The sequence below is a fragment of the Triturus cristatus genome, chromosome 12 (assembly GCF_964204655.1).
Source record: "Triturus cristatus chromosome 12, aTriCri1.1, whole genome shotgun sequence".
Classification (NCBI taxonomy): Eukaryota; Metazoa; Chordata; class Amphibia; order Caudata; family Salamandridae; genus Triturus; species Triturus cristatus.
This window is the reverse complement of record NC_140595.1, coordinates 723,127,778-723,146,985: the sequence shown is the minus strand read 5'-3', so window position 1 is coordinate 723,146,985 and position 19,208 is coordinate 723,127,778. Positions and strand designations below refer to the sequence as shown.

Genomic DNA, 19,208 nt, shown 5'->3' with positions numbered 1-19,208 from the left:
CCCGCAAGGATTCATGTGTCTGAAAGATTGGAGGGATGTAGTGATGGAGCCAACCGGCCCGTTCACTCACGCTGGACACGCACCCATGCACCCTGAGGGCGGGCTCGCCCGAGGGTATAAACAAAAGGGCTCAAGACCGCTCGGGGTCTTGGCCCAGAGGTAACAATTGAGTATGCGTGCCCTCATTATAGAGATAGCCCAGCGGCCTGTGTAACCCTCTGCCCTGGGGCCTGCCATACCTGCCACACCACATGGGGAATCACCCCTCATCAGCCAGGCTAGCTTGACTCCAGTGGCATGGAGAGCTGCTGAGGTTATTGATCATTTCCCTGCTTGTTCTAATTGTGAGATTATGTCTTTATGTTTAGGGGTTTGGCTGGTCACACCAAATCTAGTAATATGACGAGCCAGCAATTTTGAATATGTGCTACTGACTCAATGAGTCCACCTCAGAATGAGGGGTTACAATATGATGGTCTATCAGTCAGTCTGACTGGAAGGAAGGTCGTGCATTCCTTGATGCATTGTAGGTAAAGGTGTTCAGTCTGGGACACTTTTCATTGGTATGATGCCTTTGTGGATGACCATAACCTGTGTGATGGGATTAAGACGATGTTAGAGATTAACTGTGTAGAACTTGTTTGTTTTAGGATGTGTACTTCACTGTGAGTAAGAGTAGATTAATGATTCATTGGGAGGATGAGGAGATTATAGAAGATTTAAATGCCGATGTTTGCTGGTGAGTGTGCCTATGTAGCTCTGCATTTGTTTCGGCCAGGTTTTAGGGGGAAGTGACCTTCAGCAGGTGTTGTCGGTCACTACACATATCAGTGCACCTGAATGAGTATGCTGGTCAGGACTTGCTTCAGGTGAGGTTGTGTTAGTGAGTAGCATACTGTTGATGGGTGAGGGTAGAGGGTTTGGTTGGATTCTATGGTGAATCATGGCATGGAGGCTTGCAGGGTTAGACACGTGTCGTTTGACTATGTTGCTTATTTTCATTCATGCAGGGTTATGATATGTTAATAAACATTTATAGAGCGCGTGTACACCCCATGTCGCTAGCGTTCGGTTTTTGTTGCTGTGGTTGATCATCTTATTGACTTTACTTAACAGTAACATTGAAAAATTAGCAGACATGAAGGGAAATATTCTCCACCCCCCTCCACCACCACCACCACCCCCTTTCTCCTCACCAGAGACAAGCCACTGAAATGGTTCTTCTCATAAATCGACCCCTTTGTGGTGGTCATAATGAATTGTCCAAAGCTCAGCCGCCCCTTCCTTGAATTCCATCTCTCCTTCATGCAGTAGGCTACAGTAGTAGCAGTCGTGGTGCCCCTGGGCATGTGAGCCCTCTGTGGACTTTTGCAAAATAATGCCAGGAGCAGGGCCTACGCTGGTGGAAATACCTCATCCACACCCTTGACTGGATGAGTGAGGTTTCCCATCCTCGGAACATACAACACTTGGTGGTACCAACCTTCCAATGTGGCACCATGACCGGTCACCATTTAGTTAGTGGGTTTGGCCATTAATTAGTGTGTATTTATCGTCCTCCACCATTCTTTTATCCCCCCCACCCCATGTGTATTCAGCATCCACCCAAGTAGGGTGCATTATGGGGTCTCTGGCAACTGAACCCCAGTGATTTGTTTCACCGCCTCAAAAACCCCTAACGAGAAGGGGTGCATTAAAGGCCACCCCATAGAATGGGAGATGAGTCACAGCTGCCCGTAGCCTCCACGGCTCAGGTCCCGTCTGGTTCCGTCCAGCGCGTGACGTCGATATGGGGACCCACGTCGCCTCAGAAGGATTTTGCTACATTCTGCCTCCGATAGGCCCGTGTCATCACTTAAATACAATGGTGAGTGTGTTGTCCCTTCTCCATGTGCCCTTGTGATGCCTTTGCACACCACAGTGGTGAGTTTGGTGTCCCTTTTTCTCATGCCCTTGTGATGCCCTGACATACAGTGGTGAGTTGAGTGTCCCTTCTCCCAGTGCCCCTGTGATACCACAGTGGTGAATCTGGTGTCCCTTGTCCCCTGTGTCCTCGTGATGCCCTGACTCACAGTGGTGAGTTTGGTGTCCCTTCTCCCTGTGCCCTTGTGATGCTCTCACACACAGTGGTGAGTTTGGAGCCCCTTTGCACTTCCATACACAGAAGGTTGACCTCTTTCCGGCTCTTCTGCAGACACCCCTTCTGTGCCCTCTCTTTTCTAATTCATTGTGGACATTCTTGCAGTGATGGGGGTGGGGGGTGGGGGGGCAGCACGTGTCCGCCATCACTTCTCTTAGAACTGAATGTCTGGAGCGGACAATCCCTTAGAGAACCCCACGATCTATGCCCTGCAGGTGGCACGTACCCGCCCCTCGAGACAGCTCGAATCCACAGTTCCAGGGCGCATGGGCGTAGCTTGCATCTGTGCAGCATGTGCAGTGGCACCAGTGCCCGGAGGCCCATTGGGGCTCATGATACTAAGGCTACTGCTAGACCAGGATTGAAGCCGAAGTCAGCATCCGGGCATCTGCGGGGTCGGGGTCGGGGTGAATGGTGCCACTTGTTTCTGCTTTGTAAAGATGAGGGCTCCAGTCAACGCTGCCCCGCCTGAGGAGGGGCTGCTAGAAGCGGCCAGACTGGGGGTCTAAGAAAGGTCATTAGAGTGATAATGTCTGTGCGGAAATGGTGCCTTTAACTTAAGGAATATTACCCTGCGAGAGTGTAGCACTCTCATGCCCATCGATAAAAAGAATGCAGAAAACAGCATTTCTATCAAGCGTTGGTGGTATAGTGGTGAGCATAGCTGCCTTTCAAGCAGTTGACCCGGGGTCGATTCCCGGCCAATGCAGCACATGTTTTTCTTAACTAAAGGTAAAATGTAATATTACTATGTATGTTTTTAATAGCAAATTATTCATCTCCCCACAGTACTAACATTGGGGCTTATCAGCAACAACCGGCGGTAATTTTCACTCAGTGCTCTTAGCGTGAGGATAATTATCGCCGGGTAACGTGGATTTTTATCGCTGAGATAGCGTGCTATTAGCAACGCTTATCTCCTCAGCGATGAAAATCCTCACGCTAACTGCCTAACGTGAGATTATCGCTGGAAACCCAGCGATATTCTCACGTAGTGTGGCGTTAGCTTGCTGATAGGGACTCGCAAACTTAGCCATGATATCCACCTTCCATAGGATATCATGGCTAAGTCAGTCCAGAAGCAGCCGTAAGGAAAGTAGCGATAACAGGGGTTATTGCTACTTTTCCTGACGCTATGCTTCATAGCGTGGGGCTTGATGAAGGGAGAAATGTCGCTTAACGACATTTCTCCTGTCATGTTAGGTCAGGAACGGCCACTTTGCATCTCATTAGAGATGCAAATCTGGGCGTTAGGAATCCCAACGCTAAAGCAAGGTTTCACGCGTTAGCGTGGCCTTGCTAATTAGGCGATAAAATTATCGCCGCTTTTCGGCCGAAGACGGCCGCAAAAGCGGCGATAATTTTTTATCGCCACCTTGTAAATATGCCCCCATAGTGCGGGACCCTTCTCTTACAAACAGCCACTGGGCGAGGAAAGCAGCTCTTACTGTGACTCAGATGGAAAGCGCGTGGGGAGAGGAGCAGGAATTGAGAGGACACAGAATCAAGGAGACGAGGAGGGAATGATGTAAGAGAGAGGGGGGTGACTTAGATTGCATTATTATCGCTTTGTCTTAGAGCTCTCCACCTGCAGGTATGTGCTGGTGTCTAACACACTGGTGGCAAAGAAAAAGAAAAGTGCTTACAGGCAGTTCTGGAAAGAATCGTGAAATATTAAAATAATTCAGGCTCTGCCACCATATCAAGAACTATTATTTGTTGCAGCTGCGAATCCCGGATATGACTGCACGGAAATATAAAGTCAATTTCCCAAATCTTTTTGCTGTTGGAGAGGACTGCGCATCATCAGCCCTTTCAGTGCAAAAAGCACCTCCAGGCCCTCTACCCACTGGGGATTCACCCCACGTCTGCTGTGACTGCTGCAGATCAGAGCATACAAATTCTCCCTACTTCCACGGACAGAGTAATTCCACAGTCACACGCACACACACTTATCATACGCTAGGGCCCATCACACTAATATTCATTCTATTACTCTATCCACACTGGATATACGAGAGAACTCCTAAACCAATCTGCATCTAAACTGAGGTCAATGCGACCTAATTGATCAGTCTTGAGTCATGATTTAAACAATAAGAACATACTTGAAAATTCAATAAATGACAAAGAAATAACCACCCGACACTGTGATTCAAACAAAAGGTTATTTTATCTAAATTAGTTCAAACGAAAGTCAATCAATAGCAAAATCATTATTCTCATAGTTACCTATTCTAGCTAAGTGTCATTTAGGTCAGGACAGGTCTCTCAGTAAAGTCTCCCGAGTCGCCGTCCTCTCAATCAGCGTCGATCCTCACGAGCATAGGTTCGGGAAGAAGTGGCCTTAGACCCTCTCTAGTCTAACAATATTTATAGGGAAACTAACATTTCAAAAGTTACAAACAAACTATGAACGTCCGTTGAGCCGTTGAGCAGAGCGAGCAGGAAAGGATGTTGACTCGCAACATTTAGAAAAACCTCCGGTCTCGAAAATCACAAAAATAAAAACACGGAAGAAGGAAGCTCAACTAAAAAAAGAAACATCCATGAATGCTCTTCCTCGGAACCATAGTGAAGCCACCGCAAGTTTATCAAAGTTCATTGTGGCTTTCTTTCTTTTCCAAGGATAACTGGTGACATCTGGCAACTAGCACAGAGCTGCTGTCCTCACGGAAACTTTCAATGCAGACAGAGGCCGAGGTCAGGTGGTTTCCAACCATATTCAGCGAGGCCTCTCTTCGTATTTCAGCAACTCAAATGCAGGCTGTAAATATCGGCCATCTTTTACTAGGCCAGAATGGACAATCTTAATTAAAAGAAACACAAAACAACGTTACTACATCGTAATTATTATACAGTGTTAATACCCACTAATACCCTCATGTGTATGTAATTAACTAGCCATCTGCGACATAATGAAGCATTAAAGCACGTTATTTTAAAGCGCAAACACGAAACAAATAGCACTTTAGCAACACTTATTTTATTAATTTGCTCACCAACTTAGTTCACATTTTAATAAAGCAACATAAAAGCAATCCCGCGTGTAATTCTTTCATTAGTAAGGTTGATTAGTCAGAAACTTTAACACAATTAATACTTAATAATTAATTATCAGTAATTTTAATTATGACATATAAACATAAACTGGAGTTTAAATTTCAATAAATTTTCAATAGAAAACCCTGCTCCAGCAATCCCCCCTTTGGTGATATATTATCACCACAAAAAAACATTTTAGGAGAAATCGAAATGTCTTTCATAATCATCATTACACACCGGACTCTCTTTCATCATCCCTCTTCAATCCAGGTACACACTCTCCCTAAATTCTTCTAATTCTATTTCTTGTGGGTCTCTCTTTGACCTCTTTTGTTTCTTTTCAGAATTTTCTCTCATAATTTTCTTTTTCCCTCCCCTGTTTTTACAACACAAACACCCTAATCTAAGTATCAATAAAGCAACAATCACACATGTTAAAGGAAACAATATTCTACCAAATATGGTACTACCTATTTTAGCTATAAAGTTCTTAACAGCAATCATCTTATTAGCCATTTTAGTCCAGATACTTTCAGCTTCCAGTGGTACTAATTCTTCATGCAAATCAGTAATATTCTTGATATAGATCTTTAGATCTTTGCTTTCGTCAGGAATGTAAGTGCAACAATGTTGAACCTTCAGCATTCCACAGACTCCACCCTCTTTGGCCAATAGAATATCAAGGGCAAGTCGATTTTGCATAGACATGGCGCGTACGGCAACCATCTCCGTATTTACCAAAAGAAACCCTCCAGCGGTGCTTGTCGATAAGCGATCCACCACTGTTGAGAGCTTCCGAATTCCATATGCATTTACTGAAATTCCCACTGCTGGAATTAAAGCTCCAAAAATATCTCCTACAATTTCTGACCAAGTTTCTCTCTTAAAGCGTGTTAGTAAATTAATTTGTTCTACATCTTCTATCTTATCTATATGAAAAATCTTTGGAAAGACCAGGCCAACATAACACGTGCCATACCAATGGTCAGGCAACCTGTAATAAGCCTTATTCCCACAAATATAATACACTCCTGGGAAAACTGGATCTTCTCCTCCCTTGAATCCCCATCCTGTTGCAATAAAGTATGTATCATGACACTCACTAGTCTCAACAAAATAATTATCATATTGGGATTTCCTTCTGGTAATGCATAGTTTACCCTTCTGTGGTGCATCTAAAGCCAAAGTTGGACTGGCCCCATTCTTCAACTCCTTTCCCATCTCAATGTCCCACACTGTCTCACTCATCTTAAATTCGCCTGCCTTTTCATGCATGCTCACTCTCCTTTTCTCTACCATATCCAGGAAAGCCTTTTCTTCTTCCTTCAAACTACAAGTTAAATTGTTTCTAAAAATATAATCTAATGTTAATTCTTCTGTTTCAATAAAAATCTCACCAAAAATGTTAGCTTCTTTAGCAGGATTTAGTTTCTTATTCATAGCTAATTGCCCAAAAATGTTATCTTTGTTAGACATCTCATAATCTATTTTCCCTAACAAATAAAAAACACTACTTAGCACACTGCATGAAATCCCATACGTAGCTGGAAGATGATGATAAGTAACACCTTCTGAAACGGATGCAGGCAATTGCATACAGACGTAGCAATCCCTTACTTCCATTGTCTTTACGTATTCGTACAACAACTTTGAAAAAACATTGCTAGAAAAATCATTAATCGATCTATCTTTATGTATGTAAATGTTACTAATTCTAGTTGGCACTACTTTCTGTGAACTCTTCCTTATGTTAGTCATATTCTCAGTATGTATTCCAAAAGTGTCTATTGCAACCCTAAAGGTAACTAATAAAGCAAGTACACTCCATAATAGCATTAATAATCCTGTACAGCAGCAGCACATTCTACACCATCTTTTCAAGAAGGTACATCTACTTTTATTATTTTCTGTGTTAGCCATATTACTACTTTGGCAGTGTCTTTTGACTTAGCCTCTTTTACTACCGGAAACACTAGAACACTAGATTATTTCAATCTGCTAGTTTTAGATTTCTTCTTTTCACTTTCCTCCAAGTGACTCCTTAAATTCACTCAATTTGGATTTTCATCACTTTTTACTTCTTCTTCAGCAACATCAAATTGTATCAGATCTTCAATATCCTGAGCATCTGACTCTTCTCCAATGTCAGTCAAGATAACTTTCAGGATTCCAACAGTTTTCTCCTCCTCAACCACTTCTCGTAAGGTCCCCTCTGGATTTCCTTGACTTTCTGCCTCTTCTTCTTCAGAAAGTGCCACATACGTCCATTCCGGTGACCTATACATCTGGTTAGGTTTTCTGATTCTCTTGATCTCCTCTGGTTCTTTAGATTCTTTTTGTTTCTCACCCTTTGCTCGATTCTGACTCGACACCTCGTTCACCTGTTCAGCTTTTGACGGACTTGAACTTGCACTTGCTCGTGTCAGTCTGTACCTTAGCCTCTTTATCTTGTTAGGCCAAAGATCTCCTCTTACACTCCTTTTTGGTCTCACTTCTTTATTAATTCTTTCTCCGATCCAAGTTCTCTTTCTCAGAACTCGACCCTCTGATTTTCCATTCTCACTCTCATCCGATTCTGTCTCATTTGCCTCCTGTTCCTCAACAATTCTCTTTTGCTCCACAGACTTCTTCCCCACCGATTGAGATTTCCGTGCTACTGTCCCTCCTCGGGTCTCCGACACGCAATCTTCTTGCTGTCTACTTGTCCCTTCACCTAGCTTATCAGGAATGTTCCCTACACCTCCTCGGGGGTCTTCCGCAATCTGTCCCTCTCTATCTTCTTCTGACTCTACTTCTTCAGAAATAATCTCAGGTGGATCTTCAACCTCTTCATCTGAATCCCCATCCTGTTGCAATAAAGTATGTATCATGACACTCACTAGTCTCAACAAAATAATTATCATATTGGGATTTCCTTCTGGTAATGCATAGTTTACCCTTCTGTGGTGCATCTAAAGCCAAAGTTGGACTGGCCCCATTCTTCAACTCCTTTCCCATCTCAATGTCCCACACTGTCTCACTCATCTTAAATTCGCCTGCCTTTTCATGCATGCTCACTCTCCTTTTCTCTACCATATCCAGGAAAGCCTTTTCTTCTTCCTTCAAACTACAAGTTAAATTGTTTCTAAAAATATAATCTAATGTTAATTCTTCTGTTTCAATAAAAATCTCACCAAAAATGTTAGCTTCTTTAGCAGGATTTAGTTTCTTATTCATAGCTAATTGCCCAAAAATGTTATCTTTGTTAGACATCTCATAATCTATTTTCCCTAACAAATAAAAAACACTACTTAGCACACTGCATGAAATCCCATACGTAGCTGGAAGATGATGATAAGTAACACCTTCTGAAACGGATGCAGGCAATTGCATACAGACGTAGCAATCCCTTACTTCCATTGTCTTTACGTATTCGTACAACAACTTTGAAAAAACATTGCTAGAAAAATCATTAATCGATCTATCTTTATGTATGTAAATGTTACTAATTCTAGTTGGCACTACTTTCTGTGAACTCTTCCTTATGTTAGTCATATTCTCAGTATGTATTCCAAAAGTGTCTATTGCAACCCTAAAGGTAACTAATAAAGCAAGTACACTCCATAATAGCATTAATAATCCTGTACAGCAGCAGCACATTCTACACCATCTTTTCAAGAAGGTACATCTACTTTTATTATTTTCTGTGTTAGCCATATTACTACTTTGGCAGTGTCTTTTGACTTAGCCTCTTTTACTACCGGAAACACTAGAACACTAGATTATTTCAATCTGCTAGTTTTAGATTTCTTCTTTTCACTTTCCTCCAAGTGACTCCTTAAATTCACTCAATTTGGATTTTCATCACTTTTTACTTCTTCTTCAGCAACATCAAATTGTATCAGATCTTCAATATCCTGAGCATCTGACTCTTCTCCAATGTCAGTCAAGATAACTTTCAGGATTCCAACAGTTTTCTCCTCCTCAACCACTTCTCGTAAGGTCCCCTCTGGATTTCCTTGACTTTCTGCCTCTTCTTCTTCAGAAAGTGCCACATACGTCCATTCCGGTGACCTATACATCTGGTTAGGTTTTCTGATTCTCTTGATCTCCTCTGGTTCTTTAGATTCTTTTTGTTTCTCACCCTTTGCTCGATTCTGACTCGACACCTCGTTCACCTGTTCAGCTTTTGACGGACTTGAACTTGCACTTGCTCGTGTCAGTCTGTACCTTAGCCTCTTTATCTTGTTAGGCCAAAGATCTCCTCTTACACTCCTTTTTGGTCTCACTTCTTTATTAATTCTTTCTCCGATCCAAGTTCTCTTTCTCAGAACTCGACCCTCTGATTTTCCATTCTCACTCTCATCCGATTCTGTCTCATTTGCCTCCTGTTCCTCAACAATTCTCTTTTGCTCCACAGACTTCTTCCCCACCGATTGAGATTTCCGTGCTACTGTCCCTCCTCGGGTCTCCGACACGCAATCTTCTTGCTGTCTACTTGTCCCTTCACCTAGCTTATCAGGAATGTTCCCTACACCTCCTCGGGGGTCTTCCGCAATCTGTCCCTCTCTATCTTCTTCTGACTCTACTTCTTCAGAAATAATCTCAGGTGGATCTTCAACCTCTTCATCTGATTCAGGTGTAGTCTCTGTGGAATTGCTCTTTTCTCTCCTTTTTCCTCCTTTATTTCCTCCACTGCTTGTTGGAACAACTTCAGGCACTCTTACAGAATCTGAACTCTCCTCTGAAGCTCTCAATGTTTCTCTTAAAGCTTCTCTTGGTAAGAAAAAAGAATCACCTGACTCTCTTTCCAACTCTTCCCCCTTTCAGGATTCTTTTTTCTTCTCACTGTCTCAGTGTCTGGATCATCACTGGAATCTGACTCTTCAAAATACTCCTTCCCAGTCCCATCCTTTGGATTTGGAACTCTCAGAGTATGACTTGCATGAACCCAGTTCTTCACACCAGCACACTTTACTGCAGTTGTCGTAGTCAGAACGACTTGTCTTGGCCTTCCCCACCTTGGAACCAAGCAATTTCTTCTTCTGTGCACCTTTATCCTCACCCAGTCCCCTGGACTCAGATCTTGGGCTTGCTTCTTTTCAAGTGTGGTGGCGTCTCCTCCAACCTGGTGAAACACAGAATGAACTGCGTCAGCCAGGCCTTTACAGTAATACAAAATCATGTCATCAGTTATTGTCATCAATTTGTTGACAGGCACGAGTGCATGTCTCATTGCTCGTCCCATCAATATTTCATGTGGACTCAACCCTGTAGTTCTACCTGGAGTAGACCTAATAGTCATTAGCACAAGAGGCAAGACATCAGGCCATTTCATTCCAGTGGCTAAACACATCTTACCAATTCTGTTCTTGATTGTGCCATTCATCTGTTCAACAACACCAGAAGCCTCTGGCCTGTATGCACAATGTAGCTTCTGCTGTATGCTCAATGCTTCACAAATCAAACCCATCAGCTCATTGTAGAAGTGTCCCCCTCTGTCTGACTCAATTGTCACTGGGAACCCGTACCTAGGAATCAACTCTCTTAGCAGTAACTTTGCCACTGTTATTCCATCATTTCTTCTAGTCGGATAAGCTTCTACCCATCTTGAGAACAAACAGACTACCACTAAAACATACCTCAATCTATTGACCTGAGGCATTTCAATGAAATCTTTTTGCATTCTGGTAAAAGGACCTCCTTCTCTGCCTATTGTCCCTAGGCTCACCACTGTCTTTTTTCCAGTATTGAACTGCTGACAAATCAAACATCTCTGACAGATGCTCTCTGCAATCAGCCTGAACTTTGCATTGTACCAGGTTTGTTTAAAGGACCTAATCATAGCGTCCCTCCCCAGATGTCCCTGGCCATGATACATTCTTGCCATTGTTGATAGCATCGAATTAGGCATGACTGGTCTTCCATCTCTATAGATCCAAACATGATCTTTCTCTCTTGGAGCACAACCTGCCTTGATCCAATCCCTCATTTCCTCATCTCCCGCTTCATCCTGCAACTGTTTCACCTCATCCCATGTTTCCAGGACATTAGTAAACATCACAGAACAAAAAGACATTTCTTTTTCTCGTCCCTTGTTAATCGAATGATCGTTCTTTGCACAATACTGTGCTATGTAATTTGCAAAACGATTACCAAGAGTAACAAAATCCTCTCCTTGTCCATGAGCAGCACATTTCACAACTGCTAGTTCTTTAGGCAGCTGTATCGCCTCAAGCAACTTTCCAATCACCTCAGCATTCTTTATTGGAGTCCCACTCGACGGCAAGAAACCTCTCTGTAGCCAAAGTTGGCCAAAATCATGAACCACTCCAAATCCATACTGACTATCAGTCATCACAGTCACTCTCAAATTCTTCCCAATCTTGCAAGCTTTCATCAATGCCACCAATTCAGCCACTTGAGCAGACCTTACTCCTTTCAAAGACGAAGCTTCCATAACCTCTGAAACCTTGCACACCGCATATGCTGCACTCAGCACACCATCATCAGTTCTCAGACATGATCCATCCACAAACAACACATGATCACTCTCAGGTAGTGGCAGATCTCTTATGTCTGGTCTAGGTTTTGTACAGTAATCAAGCACATCCAAGCAATCATGATCAACATCATCTCTCACACTCACATTTTCAGCATCTGGCAAGAGTGTTGCTGGATTCACATTCACACATCTCTCAAGAGTCACATTTGATGCTCCCAGAATGATTTTCTCATATTTAGTCAGCCGACTATGTGACATATATTGAGTCCTACTTCTTGTCAACAGAATTGCCACATCATGAGGTACGAATACCCGTACAGGATATCCCATTATTATGCCCTCACTCTGTTCCAAGCTTCTGCATGTAGCAGCTACTGCTTTCAGGCAACCTGGCAAACCCACAGCTACTTGGTCAAGTGTTGATGAGAAATACGCAATTGGCCTTCTCAGTTGTCCATGTTTCTGAATCAACACTGAAAGTGCACATCCATTTCTCTCACTACAGTACAACTCAAACTCCTTCTCATAGTCTGGCATTCCCAAAGCAGGAGCTTCACACATTCTGCTTTTCAACTCTTCAAATGCTGCCATTTGTTCTGCATTCAGTTCCAAGGGGTCTTTCACTTCACTTTTGGTCAATTTAATCAATGGCTTTGCTATCAGGGAGAAATTACTTATCCACTGACGACAATAACCCACCATTCCCAGAAACATCCTCACTTCTCTCTGGGTCATTGGGGCTCTCATTCCTCTGATAATTTTGATCCTGTCATTGGTCACTTTTCTCAGACCCTTTTCAATATTATGTCCAAGATAATGCACTTCTTTCTTGCAAAACTGCAATTTGGCCGGAGATACCTTTAACCCTCCATCTGCCAGATGATTCAGTAAAGCTATGGTATCTACTTCACAAGATTCACGTGTCTTTGATGCCACAAGTAGGTCATCGATATACTGTACTAGTACTGAACTCTCAGGCATGATCAAACTTTCCAAAGACTTTTTTAACAACCGATTGAATATTGATGGACTCTCTGTATACCCCTGTGGGATACGACACCATGCCAAAATACGCTGTCCAAACCGAAATGCAAAAATCGGCTGGCTATCATGATGTAATGGAATTGAAAAGAAAGCATGACACAAATCAATCACCGTATACCATTCAGCATCATGAGGAATCTAATACAAAATCACTGACTCTCTCTCTCGCTCTCTCTCTCTCTCTCTTTCCGTGAAAGAGCTACCACTTTTCAAATCAGGTGTCACAACTTCTGTTTTAATGATCTGCAAAGTATCTCTTATTGGAGTAGCAACTGGTGTTCTCACTTCTGGTTCTGGTCTATATGGAGGTGGTCTTTTGTAAATCATGTCATCCATGACTTCATCCTCATAATCATTAGCCCCATACCTCCTCAATTCTGCATCAGGTACCTTTTCTGCACCTTTCCTCCCTTCTGCTTCTTCCACAGTTCTCATAGGATATAATCCCTCTGACATACTAGCATCTCGCCATCTCCTCATTCGATCATGAGGAGTTTCACGATCATATTTCCTCCCAAAAATAAAGCTATTATTGCCTCCACTCCTCTGCTTTTCTCGTTCATGCACCTCATCTTCCCATTCCACCAATGCCTCAAACTGTGTCGGCCTTGGTCTAGGCTCTAGACACATCATCTTTTCCCGTAAATTTCTCAACACGGCCAGATAAAATGAACCATGTTCCGGGAACGCTAAAACACCATCCTCCTTAGTGTACTTAGCCCAATTGTCTAACCAAATACAGGTATGATACCCATATTTCGCAACCATGAAGGATGCAGGAGTTCTTGTCGGAGGTAACAATTCACCTTCTCTAGTTATTATGTCCTTATCCTTGTCGAACCACCTTTTAATTTTACCGAACAAGGATTTATTTTTCTTTTCCTCCGTTTGATAATACATTTTCGCGTTTACCACAACCCTCTAGTCCTTTCCGCAACTGTACGATCTTTTGTCCAATAACAGCGCGACTCACACCAACCCACCAATCCTGGAGCGTCTACGTCACCCTGTACTCCTTCCAATCCCTGCGCGGCTCACACCAACACACCAATTACAGCGCGAGCACTGTTCTAATCCTCTGCCCAATCACAGCGCGGTCTGTCTGACGTCAGTAGTCGCTGCAGTCGCTTCTACTCTGTCTCCTGTCACTTGCCTACCCCTCCTTTACAAAGCCTTCTCAGTAGACTTCGTTTCAGATTCTACAAAATCTATTAGTTACAACATATAAACGTCTCCATTGTCTGCTTCGCTAACCATAGAATAGTAAAGAAAAGTCTTTCTCACAAGAATCCCGCTTCTCTCTAGAACAGCGCTTACCACTGCTCCACTATGGAATTATTACTTTCGTTGACACAGTAGCACTTCCCTCTACTCTGCCCTTCTAACATGCATCCAATAACTGTTTCCTCTAGGAATGCTCCAAAGAGTCTCATAATTAGCTAAATGCTCATACATTCACGCACTTTCATACCAGAAAATGTAGTACATCCACACAGAATCCTGCCTTTCCCGAGAACAGCAAACAGTCTGTCCCACTACAGAATTATAACACACGTTAACCAAGCAGCGCTTACCTCTGCCTAGTCCTTCAGACAAGCTCAGTGAATACCTATTACTTCTCCAGCGATAAGCTTTAACGGCAAACCTTACGGATTCCTGGGACTTAAGACCAGAGTTTCACAGATAACCTTCGCTACCATACACACTCCTCTTATACAGAAAATATGTCTCTAGTAGTAACACATGGTGGTGTCACTGATTCCGAACCCAGACAATGCGACGTGCAACTTCAATTGTCACACGCTTTTCCCTGCATACGTACAGGGCCAACAATCCCGTCTTTCCCGAGAGCAGCACTCACTTCCCTCTGCCCTACTACGGAACCGTCACCAGCTCCCCACGTTCCAGAAGCTGTACACACTACATAGAACTCAACACGACGACTTTTACATATACTGTTAGTACATATATCAACATCAATCAATAAATCAATAAATCCAAAGCCTATGTACAAGCAATCTATCAGATCAAGACAATAATCAAAACCATCATACTGCTACCAGGAAACTGCAGCAGAGTGGCGTAGCGGAAGCGTGCTGGGTCCATAACCCAGCTGTCGATGAATCGAAACCATCCTCTGCTACCAGGAAACTGCTGCAGATCAGAGCATACAAATTCTCCCTACTTCCACGGACAGAGTAATTCCACAGTCACACGCACACACACTTATCATACGCTAGGGCCCATCACACTAATATTCATTCTATTACTCTATCCACACTGGATATACGAGAGAACTCCTAAACCAATCTGCATCTAAACTGAGGTCAATGCGACCTAATTGATCAGTCTTGAGTCATGATTTAAACAATAAGAACATACTTGAAAATTCAATAAATGACAAAGAAATAACCACCCGACACTGTGATTCAAACAAAAGGTTATTTTATCTAAATTAGTTCAAATGAAAGTCAATCAATAGCAAAATCGTTATTCTCATAGTTACCTATTCTAGCTAAGTGTCATTTAGGTCAGGACAGGTCTCTCAGTAAAGTCTCCCGAGTCGCCGTCCTCTCAATCAGCGTCGATCCTCACGAGCATAGGTTCGGGAAGAAGTGGCCTTAGACCCTCTCTAGTCTAACAATATTTATAGAGAAACTAACATTTCAAAAGTTACAAACAAACTATGAACGTCCGTTGAGCCGTTGAGCAGAGCGAGCAGGAAAGGATGTTGACTCGCAACATTTAGAAAAACCTCCGCTCTCGAAAATCACAAAAATAAAAACACGGAAGAAGGAAGCTCAACTAAAAAAAGAAACATCCATGAATGCTCTTCCTCGGAACCATAGTGAAGCCACCGCAAGTTTATCAAAGTTCATTGTGGCTTTCTTTCTTTTCCAAGGATAACTGGTGACATCTGGCAACTAGCCCAGAGCTGCTGTCCTCACGGAAACTTTCAATACAGACAGAGGCCGAGGTCAGGTGGTTTCCAACCATATTCAGCGAGGCCTCTCTTCGTATTTCAGCAACTCAAATGCAGGCTGTAAATATCGGCCATCTTTTACTAGGCCAGAATGGACAATCTTAATTAAAAGAAACACAAAACATCGTTACTACATCGTAATGATTATACAGTGTTAATACCCACTAATACCCTTATGTGTATGTAATTAACTAGCCATCTGCGACATAATGAAGCATTAAAGCACGTTATTTTAAAGCGCAAACACAAAACAAATAGCACTTTAGCAACACTTATTTTATTAATTTGCTCACCAACTTAGTTCACGTTTTAATAAAGCAACATAAATGCAATCCTGCGTGTAATTCTTTCATTAGTAAGGTTGATCAGTCAGAAACTTTAACAAAATTAATACTTAATAATTAATTATCAGTAATTTTAATTATGACATATAAACATAAACTGGAGTTTAAATTTCAATAAATTTTTAATAGAAAACCCTGCTCCAGCATGACCAGTCCAGCTAGAGCCGTGGACAGTCCACCGAAGAGTGATGGTGCACCCTGGGGACTCCGGAGGGCTTCCCTCATTACTCGTGGACTGAGATACAGAGTGAGAGTGCTTTCTTGCACGGGAGATGCGGAGATGCTCAGAGCCATGGGGGCTTATTTACAAGCCCCTTGCGCCACTTTTGCGTCAATTTTCTCATGTTAAAAATGATGCAAAGTTGCGCAAGGGGCTTGTAAATCTGCCCCCATGGTTTCCGTCGTGGTACAGCAATGCGCCTTGCATCAGACTGGGAAGCAGGGGTAGAAGGTCAGTCTTGTTGGTGCCTCCCCCTCCCCCCCTCGACTGCAAGTAGCCGAGCCCAGTTGTTTTTTAGATGAATTTGAATGTAAGTGTACTTTAAGAACATGAGCAAAACCATTAGAATCAGAAAAATCACCAAAAAATAATACGAGCTGACTAAATTCATGATCGATTAATTTAGATTTCACATGCTAAACTTAAATCCACCACACATTCAGCACGAAGGCCATTCATGACTTCACATAGAAAGGTAATGGTTCTACACAGAATCTGTCCATTCTCAGAGTTTCCTTGTAACTTTATTCAATCTTTCAGGTGTGTACCCCTTTTGCCGGAATTATTCACGGCAAGCACAATCTTGTTTAATAGTGCCCTATAAGTACACATAAAATACAAATGAACAAATCATTTTCTTTTGTGCCAAGCCTACAGAATGTGTTGCGTTTATTATGCAAATATAGTCACCTCTTAACTCCCATAGAGCAATTAAATAGAACCTCATTCTAATGATGTCATGTCCTACAGTCTATTGCAGATAAAGGGGCATATTTATAATAACTGACGCATCCCTGCATATCAGCAGGGATGCGCCAGTTATTTTGCGCCCCAACTCCGCCACCATAGATGCGCCGCATTTATAATGCGGCGCACCATGGGGCAAAAACGGCACAGATGCGTCACGCATCTGTGCCGTAAAAGTGGCGCATTGCTGGAGTTGCGTCGCAAGCGTGACGCAGCTCCAGCAATGCTCTGGGGGGCCCTATCTTCACAATGCTGCGTCAATCCTTACGCCTGCTTCAAGCAGGCGCAGAGTTTTGACGCAGCATGGGCCTAAAAGTGACTGAGTGAAATCTTGTAGATTTCACTCAGCCACTTTTAGGAGGCGTTCCTGCGCCGGAACGCCCCCACCTGCCCTGGAACGCCTACATGTGGCGCAGGGCTTTACAACGTGACGCATCTCCCAGATGCGTCACGTTGTAAATACCCCGCACCATCGCGCAGGATTTGCGCCGCAGCTGCGTCACAAAAGTGATGCATCGGCGGCGTAAATGAGGCGCAAGTCAGACATAAATCTGCCCCAAATTGTATTCTGAAAGAGGGCAAGAGACAGCACAGTGTGAAAGTCCATTAGATCCTTCGTTAAATAAACACTCTTAAGACTTGTGTTTGTTAGTCCTTTAAAAGTTCTTTCTTGAGGTCTGGCTCGGCCGGCACTAGGTAACATGATATGTGTATTTGTAAAGTGCAGGTTCACCCCAAACAGGGTATCTTGGCGCTGAATAACAGGGGGCAGATTTACGTTTCCTGGGGCATCCCTGCAAATCAGCAGGGATGCGCCAGGAAAGATGTGTGACGCATTTACAATGTGGTGCATCATGGCGCAAGAATAAACAGATGCGTGTCGCATCTGCCGGCGTAAGGTTGGCGCAGTGCTGGAGTTGTGTTGCGAATGCGACGCAACTCCAGCACTGTGCCAACCTGGACTATCTTCCACATGGTGTGTCACACCTTATGCCTGCTTCAAACAGGCGCAAGGTTTTGATTCAGCGAGGTCGGAAAAGTGACCGAGTGAAATCTTGTAGATTTCACTCAGGCACTTTTCCGAGGGTTCCTGCGCCCGAGCGCCCACCCAGCGCCGGTACGCCCATGCGAAACCTGACGCAGGTTTCATGTGGCGCAGGGCTTTACAACGTGATGCATCTCCCTAGATGCGTCATGTTGTAAATCCCCCGCAGCATGGCGCTAGCTTTACGCTGCCGCTGCGTCACAGAAACGCAACGGCAGCGCAAAAGTGGCGCACGGGGCTTGAAGATCTGCCCCCAGATGTTTATTGTTACCCAACTAAATGGTACTCATTTTATCGTCCTCAGATGGATGATAGGGTGAGTGTATTCGTAGGTATTTGAACCTGTGAGGATGAGGTCAAACACAGGCCCCTCCAGTGAATGCATTAGTCCACAGAGCAACGAGACCCGGCTAGAGGAGTGGGTGTGTTTATTTTTGGCATTTGAGAGCTGAGGTGAAGGACAGCGGGTGCAGGCAGTGGCGGTGTAAGAGAGGGGAAGTGAGCCGTGCAGGGAATGCAAAAATTGAAAAAAAAAGAGCGCGTCCCTGGGTGGGCTCGAACCACCAACCTTTCGGTTAACAGCCGAACGCGCTAACCGATTGCGCCACAGAGACCTGCTTTCCCACATATGTGGAGGCAGAATTCTAGCGGAGTCCAGAGCACTGGGCCAGGGAAGACTTTTACTTTGGTAAAACACTGGACGATCCATGTCTTACAAGCGCCAAGCTAGCACTCCATGTCACATAGCGCTTTCTGCTGCACTTAACCCGCCCTCAGATCATCATCGCAGCACATCTCTCGCACTACTCTTGCTTTAAAAGCTCTCCCGGACCCTCTCACTTCAGACCAGCTGGCACCGCCTGCCGCGGCCCGGGGTCTGCCTCGTTTCCATGGACAGGCTTCATGGTTTCACTGCCCCGCGGGAGGGGCTCTGGCGGCGGCTCACGAGCTCTCTCCGCTGCTCTCTCTCACGCGGCTACATTTACAACATCGACCTCTCTCTCCGGAGCATCGGGCGTCCTTACCCATCCGGGGCCGGGCCTGGCTGGAGATAGGCCTTAGGATAGCCTCATATAGAATGACGTCACTGGGAGGAAGGGAGCGGAAGGTTTGCTCCAAAATGTGCCCCACAGCCACCTCTTTTTTACCAAAGGGT

At 43.9% G+C, this 19,208-nt stretch overlaps 1 non-coding gene across 1 annotated transcript; it reads right to left on the bottom strand.

The window, feature by feature from the left end:
* Nucleotides 1-18,592: 18,592 nt before the first annotated feature.
* TRNAN-GUU (transfer RNA asparagine (anticodon GUU)) lies at nt 18,593-18,666 on the bottom strand. The gene has a single exon. It is a non-coding gene; the product is annotated as a tRNA-Asn (tRNA).
* Between the last annotated feature and the right edge of the window lie 542 nt (nt 18,667-19,208).